Source organism: Sinocyclocheilus grahami, unplaced genomic scaffold (genome assembly GCF_001515645.1).
Source record: "Sinocyclocheilus grahami isolate Dianchi unplaced genomic scaffold, SAMN03320097.WGS_v1.1 scaffold189.1, whole genome shotgun sequence".
In the NCBI taxonomy this organism is placed as follows: domain Eukaryota; kingdom Metazoa; phylum Chordata; class Actinopteri; order Cypriniformes; family Cyprinidae; genus Sinocyclocheilus; species Sinocyclocheilus grahami.
This window is the reverse complement of record NW_015505368.1, coordinates 314,264-327,729: the sequence shown is the minus strand read 5'-3', so window position 1 is coordinate 327,729 and position 13,466 is coordinate 314,264.

Genomic DNA, 13,466 nt, shown 5'->3' with positions numbered 1-13,466 from the left:
CATGATTAGCAAGTGACTAGCATGTTGCTAGCATGATTAGAAAGTTACTAGCATCTTGTTACCATGTTTCTATGGTAATCCAGCTAAAACGGTAAAACCAGTTGATTCAGTAAAAAAAAAAAACAGCTAAAAAACAGCTAAGATCAGCCTGACCTGCTAAAAAAGTGGCCACAACCACTTTAAAAACAACTTGGGGGACCAGCCAAAGTAGTCAGTCAGCTTAGGCTGGTTTTAGCTGGGTTTTTTTTCAGTAGGGACTTGTTAAGCTTTGCTATAACAATATATATCTTAAATACACCATACGTCTCATTGTATACATTGTATATGCATATATACTGTATATACACCTTGCTACAGGTACTGCATTAGGCTAACAGAGACTTGTCATTTGCACTTATATATTGTTGCTCTTTTGTTAGTTTTGACTGCTTTTATTGTCCTCATTTGTAAGTCGCTTTGGATTAAAGCGTCTGCTAAATTACTAAATGTAAATGTATAGAAGTTTTCACCCCCCCTCAATGAAAGTCTATGGGATTTTAGGTGGTTTTGATAGTCTGGTTTACGAAAACCGTAAGCTGGATCAGTTAGAAAAGGTATAGCAACCCGAGTCAGACCAGTCTAAAGGTCTGACCTGAGTTTGGTGGTTGTAGCTTTAAAAGTCTAGGAGGAGATACATTTAAAAAATTGGTCTCAGAAGAATCAGAATCAGAAGAAGAAGAAGAAGTTTAAATAGGATTTCAGTAAGTTGGCTCTTTCAAGCCAATTTAATTATTTCTGGAAAGTCATGTGACACTGAAGACTGGAATAATGGCTGCTGAAAATTCAGGTTTGTCATAAGAGGAATATATTATATTTTAAAATATTTTAAAGTAGAAACCAATTATTTTAAATTGTCATAATATTTCACAATATTATGGTTTTTACTGTGTTTTTGATCAAGTAAATGCGGCCTTGGTGAGCATAAGAGCCTTCTTTCAAAGACATTAAACTATTTTGCTGACCTCAATCTTTGAGGTTCGGTTGCGGTGAAGTAATCCTCAAGGAAGGCCTGCAGGTACTCGAAAGTGGGCCGCTCTTCTGCGTCCTTCTTCCAGCACTGAACCATCAGCTCGTGAAGAGAGCTCGGGCAGTCCTGGGGACTCGGCATCCGGTAGCCACGCTCCACTTGTTCCAGTACCTCTCTGTTATTCATCCCTAGCCAAAATGACATGAGAGGTAATCTTATTAGAGATTAAAGCTATAAAGCAGTTTCTTCAAGCAGGTTCTCAATTCTGGCCCTCAAGGTCCACATTCCAAACTTGATCAAACTCACTTGCCTAACTTTAAAGGTGCAGTAGGAGATCTTGGAAAATGCTAACTTTAGCCTGATAGCACCGAAAGCGAACGTCCCACCCTCCCTGCAATCGCCGTCCAAAGCCACGCCCCCTGAACGCACATACGCTCACAGACCAGAATACCAGAGACAACATTACTACAATAGGCTACAGCGTTTCCCAATTCCATTTCTTGCAACCCCCCCCCCCCCCCCCCCCCCCTCCGCCGTGGTATTAATGATAAAACCACTGCATATATCTGGCTCTTTTGTTGCTCTGATATTTAATATAAGCCTCTTCATCTTTCATAAATGTAAATAAGGACCCAGCGGACTCTGAGGACATATTATGGGTCAGGTTCTCTCCGTTCAGGGATCTGTCTCTCTGTGGATGTATAGAGTAATGCTCAAACAGAAACATATGAACAGGCTGGATTTCCCTGTCAAGTTTACCTATACACCACTGCAACCTTTTGTGATAAGCCTGTCTGTGTGCAGCCAGAGCAAAGTCATAAATTACAGCGTTTAAACCCACTCCCACTCACTGCTCCAGCACAAGTGGCAAATTAAACTCCATATATGCAACAACAGTTGTTTCATATAAAAGACTAGGTGGAAAAAATCACCTTCAAAGCTCTGTGTGTGTGAGGGAACAGATTTCATTTGAGTTCAAAGAAAGGAGGGTTATTATCAGGCCGGCTTTTTAAAGACAGTGAGAAAGGCCATTTGTTTCAAGTTCAATTTCTCTGGCTGATGCTGTATTTATCAGATAGGGTGTCTGATGACTGCAGCTCCGCAGGGATCCAGACAGGGATCGCACTCAGATTTTAATGAGCTCCTGATCCTGTACTCACTCGCACAGGTGCGGATCTGCCAGGAAGCTGCTCAGGTTCATATTCATTCTTCCTGTCAGTCCAACCCAGTCATTTGATGGCTCCTGTAAAATTGACGTTTTTTCATCGCGCTGTGAATCATCGTGAGTGATGATTGATTTTGATATGAGCCTGAGGGATGACAGCGCCCGGCTTTCCAAGTCATTCCCGGGACATGTTTGTGTCATTCTGGATTTTTTGATGATGAATGATGAAGCATATAGAAAAATGGAGCTAATATATTCTAGTTCATAAAACTGGCAATAAGAATCTAATTGCTTGACAAATGCATTTGTTCTTGATTTTTGTGAACCTGTCACTCAATATTCTCATTTCTCATAACAGGGATTTAATTATGCATATAAATAAATGATTTATAGTTGGGTCGAAAAGTATGAAGCTTCTTTTCCTCATTTAAACCTGAAAATAAACTGAACATTTTAGAATTATGCCTCAAATTCGAGAAAACATTTAATATGTTCACTCAAGTTGTTATGCATATAATATGTTTGATGCTATTTCGTTTTGTAATTTTAAATTTGTTTTATAGTTAATTTTATTTATTATTCACTTTTTTTGTAATTTAGCATTACAAATTACATTTTCGTTCTCATTAAAAACCTATAAAATCAGCATAAAATATTGATTTAAAATAAATGTAAATGGTATGTATTTATTTATTCATTTATCTATCCATTTATTTTGTCCATCCATCCATCCATCCCACTTTTAACACTTGTAACATTTGCAAGAGATGATACAATGTGGAAAAGAAGGTGAATTAAATGAGCTGAACTGAACCTACCTGATATGTAATGACTTAATTGTATTTTATTTTATTAACAATAAAGTTTACTGTTAAAATTAATAAAATTAAATAATAAAATCATACTTTACATGTTTTCTTTTTTATTCAATTATCAATATTTTATTATTATTAAATCATTTATTAATTTTATAAAATCAATATGCTTTTCAAATATTCCAAAAGACTAAACTATACTGACTAAACTACTGTTTATTACATATATAATTATATTTACTTTAATATCTTTCTGCCTTTCTGTCTTTTACAGTCTCATATCTCTGTTCAGGGGTTTCTTAAAAAAATAAATAAAATCAGTAGCACTGTCTTGAGTGTTGTGTGCAAAGGGAGAAAGCTGAGGGTCCACAACACTTTAAGCCCTAAAGGAATTCCTTGCTTATTCACTCTTTGACTCAGGAGTGTATGGAGGTCTTCGTCCTCTATTGTATTGGGTGAACACTGGTAGAGCTTTTGTCCCTCCAGCATTTAGCCTGTGTCTCAAAGCAGCCCTGGAGCTCTGCTGTGTTAAACCGGGACTGTTTTATTGGCTGAGGAACAGCTGTTTGGCATCAGGCTGAATTTGGTCTGTTCGCATCAATGTGTTACAGATGTTCCAAAACCAGAATTAATGATGAGCATGGAAACATAAGGTTTAGGACAAAAATCTTGGCATTTATCGGGGTCTCAAACTACTGACCTGAAGACATTTCTCTCAAGCGTGGCTTAAACTGGACAAAAACAGCCAGGGCTTATGGCCCTGTAAGGAGTCCAACTCAGTGTCTCTGGACCAGATATTCATACATAATCTCCCCCCATTGTGCTGTTTACAAGGTCAAGGTTACAGGGTCATTGCTTGGTGGATTAGTTAAATTGGCATGCTCTTTCTTCGTAATGGATTACCGACTTGGTGGCTGGATGCTTAATGTCACTTTTATCAGGAAGTGAGAATGATAGCAGAGGATTTGAAACTCAAAACAGACAATTGCATCATCTCAATAGATATTGAGCACAGAAGTAGGATAAAGCGTAACCTGGCTGGGCCTCAGCTGATAGGATTGAAAAAAATCCACTGCAAGGCCCTGACAGTCATAGGGATCATTTGGATGATTTATGCAGGGAAATTGTATTTGCTAAGCAAGGGAGATAATTGAATAAAGCAGTTATTGGCCCGTTGCAGGATATGTGGCAGCTCTTCTGTAGAAAATGATCCTGCTCTGCTTCTTACAGGCAGCAAGATAAGAGGCCAATATTTGCCGATGCCCTGATATCCACTGCTTCTAATGTAACCTAATGTGCAGTTACAGCGCTTATTGAATATGAGGCTGATCACAGACATTTTTATATATATAATTTTCTAAATTGGAAGTTTATTGAACCTGTTAAAGCCTTTTTAAAATTGTTTTTATAATATTTATTCATTCATTCATTCATAGCAGTATTTTAAACCACCATGTTTTTTTCCCCGATGTACAGTAGTGAGAATAAGGAGCTCATACACAAGGAGTAAAAAACACGTCATATATTATGTGATATACAGTACTAATGTTCTGCAATATTTTTTGCAATATATTTATTTATTTACTAAAAATGTCAGGTTTTAAAATATTAGATTATTAAAATGTGATTTAGGTTATTTTATTTGATGTGATTTTTATCCATCCATCCATCCATCCTGTATGTTTGTCTTGAAGAGGCTTTATTTATTTATTTTTTACTTGCTTACAATTTTAACAATAGCAGCAAGACAGGAAAGGATGTGGAAAAAATGGTGATGGAATACGCTATGTCAATGGAGCTATGCATACACTCTCTTCTCAGCAGTACAGTTTACTGTTAAAATAAAAAAGTAAACTGTAAAAAAACATCCTATCTTATCTTATTATTTTATATTTTATTTTACCACAGGACACAATGTGGAGCAGAGAGAAATAGAATCAGGAAATGTTGCATGTTGGAATTGAACTTGCTTCGCTCAGATGCACAACTCTGCTCAGTCCATCAGAGCATGTGCCATGATCTACCGCTCTCCTAAAGATACACTTTTAAAATTCCAGAAAGTCCCATCAGAATGCACTCTGCCTGAATTATGTCAAATTTGAAAGCAGTTGTAAAATAAAAAGTATTCCGAATGCATCTCAGCAAATTTCTTCCAAACACACTGAGCCCTGTTGCTGTTCACTTTTTTTCTCACAATTACAGGCAGTTGCTGTTAATGGTTGAGGGCAGGGGCAAACCCAGAGGAACACTGAATAACTGGGACACAAAAGGAGCTCTGTGTGTGAGGAGGTCACATCTGCTGCGCTCCCTCACTCTCTCTCTCTCTTTCTCCCACACTGACAGAGCAGCGGCAGCACCAATAACAACAGCGGAGGCCCTGCGTCTGGCCCCTGTCTCACAACGGCCCTCCTGTGCTTGCTCTGGGGCGCTGATAGAGCATGACATTTCACTGGGCACCCATTACTGGCCCTGTCAGTCCTTCTGTTATCACACAGTCGCAAACAGAAATATGACATCATAAAACGCCCCTGTAATGCGAGCCCACGGCCACTCAGGATAATGGCTGAGGTGTAAAATTAGTGTTTTGGTAATAACATCTCAAAAAAAAAATATAAACATGAAAGGTCACATTTGTGTTGGGGAAAAAAAAGTAGATGGATGTTTGGCGGCTAGAAAAGAGGGTGTCATTGGAAATGATCTAAAATAAAAAGGTTTTGCTGTGTGATGGATGTATTTGGTCTTATCTTCATGAAAGGCACCACACCAATTACCTCTGAAGCGCCACTGAGAGAGACATTTACACGCATTCCTCGATGCTAGCAGCTGTTTGTGATGGGCTCCCATTTAGACAAATGAAGGTTCTTGAAGGTGAGGAGGCGCATTTAACACGTATGAACTCTACCCTTTTCTGCAGCAGCTGGCTAAAACCTTGCTTGGTGTCGTTTAAGATGTTGTCCACAGAAATTAAAGGCTGCCCTGTGCCAAAGCGATTAGTATATTAGCTATCGACTTGGTAAACAGTGATTAAACGTATTTACCTCTAATGAGCTTGGGAGCAGATAGAGCTACTGTAAAAAATCATTAGCGGTATACAGTGGATATTCTGTTAGGGACCCGATCAAAGGCAGTTCAATAGTATCTCTCGCGGCTTGTTAAGGTAGCTTTCACTGTTTGTGTTAGCTAGTGCACTTTAACCCTATAAAGCCTGCAGTATGTGAATTTCTAAGGCCTCTAAATGACCAACATGATCAAAACTTTGCTGAAAAACTTTCTGCTCTATGATTGACAGTATATGTATAGTACACAAATATAACTTTTATATTTTTAGTAATACTTCAAGTTAAAATTTACTGGATTAAAGATGCATCACTATCTGTGACCATACTCTCCAGGATGTGACTATTCAAGTATGCCAGATTGTTACCATGTACAATGTTTTTTACAGATGGATACCCAAGTGTATGTGTGTCATTAAGTGCCAGAAATGTGCCTTTGCTTTGGTCTCATATTTATTGTGGTGACTCGTGTGTGGCTTATGCAAACAAGCTGACAGAGTTCGTCTTTCATCTGCTGAAGAACGCTTGAAGTGAATAGTGGATCATAACCACAAGTGTCTTTAAGGAAAGAGAAAAAGAGGGGAGAAATGCATTATGACATCACTGCTCCATCAAACATGTGTTAGGCACTTGATTCGACTCACACGAACACACAGGCAGGCTGTGAAGATGCTGGAGGCTCTGATTTCACTATTCCATTGCCGTGAGGACACAGCCAGACTCAATCACCTCTAAGCTTGGATAATAACCAGATCATGGAAATAAATGTTATGTTCCAGGCTGTGCAGGGGATGGATTGTGCAGGGATGGGTTGGTGTCTGTATTCAGAAAGTCACGGAAAGCAAAAAATGCGTTCTAATAAAATAACGCAAGCCACTAAATGGACATGTTAGCTGCTTGCTAGCCTGCTACATTACAGTACATAAGATTTCACTTACCACATAAACAGAGTAAGGAGAGATGACTGAGGATGATGGCGAATGATTTACAGATCCTGAGCACCACTGACAAGCATCTGATCTTGTAAAATGTGTGGTAAGTAATGCCGCTGTAGTTTACACAGAGCATGTGCAATCGCAAATCTCGAAAGTGAAAGTGAAACGGGATCATGCATTCGAAAGCAGTTTCAATGCTCCCTGATGTCCGCATTTTATATACAGTATAATTATCCAACGATATAACTGCGAGAGACAGTATTGAAATATATATTTTCCCTGTGTTTCCTTCCTGCTGTGTGAGCTACTGAAATGAGCCGCACTGTGAAACAGCCAATCAGAGCAGAGCTCAACCTTGCGGTGCACTGCGAAACAGCCGATCAGAGCAGAGCTCAACATTATTATTCATGACCCTTCCAAATAAGGTAAAAAGGTATAAGGTATTTCATTCTAAGGACAAATCCTAGGGTTGTAAATGGACATGTAAAACTGTTTCTGGATATTTTTTGCCCTTATCTAAGCCTCATACCTTCTATGTAGATATCAGAGAACAATTTAAAATATTGTATCAATGCATTCTATGGCACCTTTAAAAAAGTAATGAGACCGCAAAAGTGTATAATATTTAAGTGGGACACTTGAATTTGATACACTTTTACTGTCTCAATACTTTTTTTAAGCATTAGATGCACAAATATGATCATTTCAGTTGTACATATGTTCTCTAATCCAATATAATATTAATTTAGCATGTTTAAAAAAGAATGTTCCCTATTATTATTACTATTATTATTATTTATTATTTATTATAAAATGAATTTAATTTATGGGACATAAACTAGTTAGACCCTGCTGTTGGATTAGCTAAATTTGATATTAAGTAATATATATATGTATATATATATATATATTCAAAAAGATACAATGAAAATATATTTGTTTGTTTGTTTGTTTATTTATAGAGTAAATATAGAATTTAATAATGTAATACATTGTAAAATATAATAATCACATGAATAATGGCTAAAAAATATTTAGATATGACAAAAAAAAAAAGATAACAGGGTTACAGAAAATTGGCAACAGGGTTGCAAAAATTCAGACCTCATATAAAAAAAAAAAAAAAGAAGCTCGAAACAACACACAATATTTAGCTTGACCTCCCATGGCTGGCGATCAATTTATTTTTATATACATATATATATATATATATACAGGTTAAGCATGTTCTTTTTTCATTCTTTTTACAGCTTTATGAACTGTTTTTATCAACAGTTTCAGGCCTTATTTCTATCCAATTCAGTAAAAGTGCCTTGTGCAGACAGTTGAAATAATCAGGACAGGAATAGCTGAATGCAGTTGTAATCTGCAGACCCAGTTAAATTGAAGCACGGGTCTCAGACTTAGATGCACTTATTTGCCAGCACACTGTTTACTGGTTGTATGCGGTCGTGTTGCATTGTGCCATTCCTCAGAGCGATTGTAGCTAATGGCCGACCGATTCATTTCAATGCAAGCAACCAATCACCACTCTTCCAGTTCCATAAAGGTGCAGCTGCCACACGAGAGACGTCCCGTGCAGCTTTAGGCACCGATCGTGGGTCAGACATTAATGCACCTATTCAAGGGTGGTGGGCTCTTTTATTAATCCACCATTTAAGTTTCTTTCTAAGTACTCTGTAGTCTCTGAAGGCTAAAGCTCTCCCTTGTCTCTAAATAACAACACCCCCACTACCTCTCTTTATCATGCCAATGGGGATAATTGTATTTCATTTGGCCACCCCGTGTGGCTTGAGTGTACTATAGTGGCGGAGGCGAGCGGAGGGCCCAGCCCGTGTTGCTGTAATTTAAAGGCCTCTCTCATCATCACCATCAACCCTAGATTGTAATTCAAGAAGCAACTAGGTTGGAGGACCCTCCTTTTCTATGCACGACCCATTATTGGGGCTGAGAGGAGATAGCAGCTTTTAGTGGCAAATAGGGCCTTGGCGGATGGTTCACTCAAGTGTTTTACAAATGAATGTGGAGGGAGTCAGGCAGCTGGTCGGACAGCCGACAGGAGAGGCTTCAATTCACGCATCCGACCCCCTAGACATCACTCACCTCCAGCCTTGTGCGATGGCCAGAGAGGCAGAGAGCCTCGACTGCTTTCCCTATTGGTAATTACTGCTATTAAAGCTAATCCTGCGAGCATTCAGGCCTGCTTTTGTTTTGGGCTTTATCTTCTCAAAGCTTGGAGAGTTTCTCCTTTCAGCCCGCTGCACAAAAGAGACATTTTTTAGAGTTGATAATTATCTGTTTTATGCTCTCTACAAGGGCCAGAGAAAACCCTTCCTCGAGCTCAGAGATAGGGCCGATGCGGCGAGAGTGCTCTGTTCTTTCTTTTCATGGCAGACACTATATATAATCATAGTGATAATGGCCAAAATACGCAGTGGACGTTATTGAGAGATTAATGAGATAGAGGGGGACTTGCTATCTCGCCTGGCTATACTGCAGTAAATGCAATTATGTTCAGTGCTTATTAGCATGGTGGTAATGCTGGGTTCTAATTTACGCCAGTAATTGAGTCTCTATTTTTATGATGTGTAATCCACTATTAATCATGTTGATGATTTGGTAAATGTAGCGCACAAATTCTCATTCTCTCTGATTTCCTGGAACACATCTTTGATCGTACTATTCATTGTTTTCCACACTAGTTAACAGTTTTGGCACTAATCTGCTAGTATTTGCACTCATGACCATATTCTAAGAAAAATCATAATGTTGCTCCCTAACGAATTTATTGTTGAAAGTATCCCTTAATGTCTATACTAAATCAATCAATCACGCATTAACTTTCTTAACGCACTTTCCAGCTTTAAGGGGTTAATCCAATGCTTAAATATGCAGATCATTTGGACATTTAAAAAAAAGGAATATGATCATCAGTGAAAATCTGTTTATTATTATTATATTATATTAATTATATTATATTTGATTATTGTTTTTGTAGAAAAAGAAATGCAAAAATTCTACAGTAAAAACCTTTTAACTGTAATTTTCAAAACAATATATTGTTTAGCCCTCATTCATGTGATTATATTTTATAATTTATTGTATCACTAAATTCTAGATTTATTCTATAAATAAACAAACAAACAGATTTTCATGTTCCTTGTTTCTTTTTTAATTATTTATATTTCATTTATATTGTATATATTACTTAATATCAAATTTAGCTAATATTTTAACATTGTGTTATAAAATGTATGCTTTTTGTAAAAAAGTAATGACAGTATAATTTATGGTGAAACAAAATTGTAAAAGGACAATTCTCTGTTTTCCAGTGCATTTCAAGGTAAAAAGTTAGATTAAGTAGATTGGTATATTAACATTATATCACAAAATATATTGTTATAAGCTGTAAAATAATACAGGCACCAATATACCATCCCATAATACCTGAAACATTGTCATCATAATTTTTATGGTGAATTTCTGGCATGCACAGCTGCTGTTTTGTTTTATAATAAATTTAACCGGATTACAAATACACTTTGTTTTTATGTTAGATTTCCACAAGTTCATTCTGGTGTGTTTTCAGTTCAGCTACATGTTGAGACAGTGATGAAATGCGTGTTCTGTTGAAGGATGACTGCAACTAGTTAACAATAATGCTCTGTTACCCAATCTGTCCTGATGTTAATGCCAAAAATATGGTACATGTGTATTAGAGCGCTGGGATTTACACTCATTAGAGAGTTGTGTGACTCTTTGTCTGAGTGACAGTTCTAGCCTAGACGCATTTTATTAAATCACGTCAAGTCTTAGCTTACCTGTCGTGTGTCAACCGTAGGACGTGTGGCCCTTTCAGAGTCCAGCCTCTCTCCAGATGGCTTTCCTCTTCCTGGTCCCGGACCTGCTGTGCTGGGACCTCTCCTGATTGGGTAGGCCAGATGCTTTCCTGCTGCTTCACTCATGATTGACAGGTGCTTTCCCCAAACAGAAGACCTAACATCCTCACTTTTATTCTTGAATGACAGCCCCTGTTGCCCCTGGATCTTCTCTGATGATTTTGGCTATGACATTATTAAAGCCTTATGCTGATTGAAATATTCATAACTGTCTGGGAAGGCCCATGCTTGGCAGAGACTGCTATACATTAACTATAACTGTTGGTATCTCACCAATCATGTGCCTTCAAAAGATCCATGTGGCTTTGTTGTGATGTGAATAGTGTTCTGAGCTGTCAGTTAAAGAGCAGAGTTTAAATGACTAGTATCTTCATTTGAAAGCTAATGGGCAAGCAAACCCAGAGCATCATAAATTGGCACTTAGAGAGAAAATGGGCCCTTATCTGTGTAAATGGAGCAGCTCATTTACTTTTTAAGTCTACATATATCACCAATATTATTGTACTAAAGTAATCTACACCACACCTTTTAAGTAATTTAGCAACAAAGTTGGAGTTTCTGGTTATTTCTGTGTTTTCTTTCCTCAAACTTCTGCTTGCTTTTATGCAAATGTACCTGTATATCAAGTCAAGTCAAGTCTGCTTTATTGTCAATTCTTCCACATGTACAGCACATACACACAGAGAATTGAAATTGCGTTACTCTCAGACCCTTGGGTGCATACAGATAACATAAATACAGATTAAATACAGAATACAAAATACAACTATACAAAATACAAAATACAACTATACAAATATACAAATAAGGTAAAATGTAAAAATATATATATAAAGCACAAGGCATATGGAAGATATGTAAACAACAGTGCAGATATAGTGATGATTGTAGTGCAAAAAATGATTTGTAGTGCAAAAGAGCTTATTTCAGACTGATTAAAGTGTGTCCGGGGACAGCGTCATCACCTGGTCGCCGGGAGGAGGTGGAGTCTTCTGTGCAGTGGTGCTGTTTTGTGCCTCAAAGCGAGCGAAGAAGACGTTCAGCTCGTTCAGCAGGGAGATGGTGCTGTCACAGGTGCGTGGTGGGGGCTTGTAGTCCGTAATGGTCTGTATCCCCTGCCACAGGCTCCGAGTGTCTCTGCTGTCGCTGAAATGATGGGCTATCCTCCTGGAGTACTGTCTCTAAGCCTCTCTGATGCCGCGGGATAGGTTGGCCCTAGCTGTCTTCATGAAACATATTACAAATATAAAACTGTAAATTATTTATTTTTACTATTTAAAGTGGCATCCTGTACTTTTTCCTCATTAAAAATCTGCAAATAAACACACTGTAAATTATGAAAGTAATGTAGTACATTTAAAAGTACATATTCAAAATCATATACACTCAGATATGACTAATGATGCCCATTTGCAATTGAAAAATTCCTACTTCCCTTTGAAGTCGTACAAGTATGTTGAATATGTTGGAAAGCATAGGAATACTGGAGGACGAAAAGTTAATTCTTGCTTATTTCTTGGGGAAATCTTAAAACAAAAATTGAAGATATTTAGTCAATATCCAACAGATTTTTGATGAAATCCTCCCATTTGTAGACACACAAATAAACATTCACCACGCTAGATGTTTAGCTTGCTGACTATTCTGCAATTATGGTTAAATAAATGCTGAGTAAAATACAAACAATATGCATCAAATGGGTATTTATATATGTAAATATAAATGAAAATATACAAGATAAAGCATACATGTGGGGAAAACTCGGATATTAAATTCAGTTTTCCAGTCATAAATATGACTTGAGAGACTGATCATGTCCAAATTCCAACTAGGAAACTTGCATTTAAGATAATTTTGACAGCAGCATCAAATAATCCCAGTAAAAGCTATTTTATTTTAAATGAAGCAGGTCACCTTATGTTGGCCGCCATTATGAGATCACATGACCAGCTGAATACTTCCTACTTTATCTTATCACCCCTTTATTGGAAACGTTCACAAGTGGAATAAATAATGTATCATTCTTAAAGGGTTACTCCACCCCAAAATGAAAATTTTGTCATTAACTTACCCACATGCCGTTCCAAACCAGTTAAAGCTTTGTTCGTCTTCTGAACACAATTTAAGATATTTTGGATGAAAACCGAGAGGCTTCTGACTGTCCCATTGACTGCCAAGTAAATAACACTGTCCAGAAAAGGCCCAGAAAAGTAGGAAAGACATCTTCAAAATAGTCCATCTGCCATCAGTGGTTCAATCTGAATTCTATGAAGCGACGAGAACACTTTTTTGTGTGCAAAGAAAACAAAATATTGATTAATATCGGTTACGCAGACTGTGCTATGAACAGCGTGCGTCTCCTCTGTGTGTAAACACAGCACCTTCTGGGTTCTCTGTCTGTACACTGGCCTCTACGTTAGCAGGTCACGGTGCATGCATCTTGCGTGTTCTGAGGCACGCTCGTCTGAGGCGTGTTTCGTCTGTACGCATGCATCGTGATCTGCTCGTGAACTCATGAATGCGCTTGCAGGAAGTGTCACGGAGGAAAAGAAAAAGTTGAATGATATTTTGATATTTTGTTTTCTTTGCG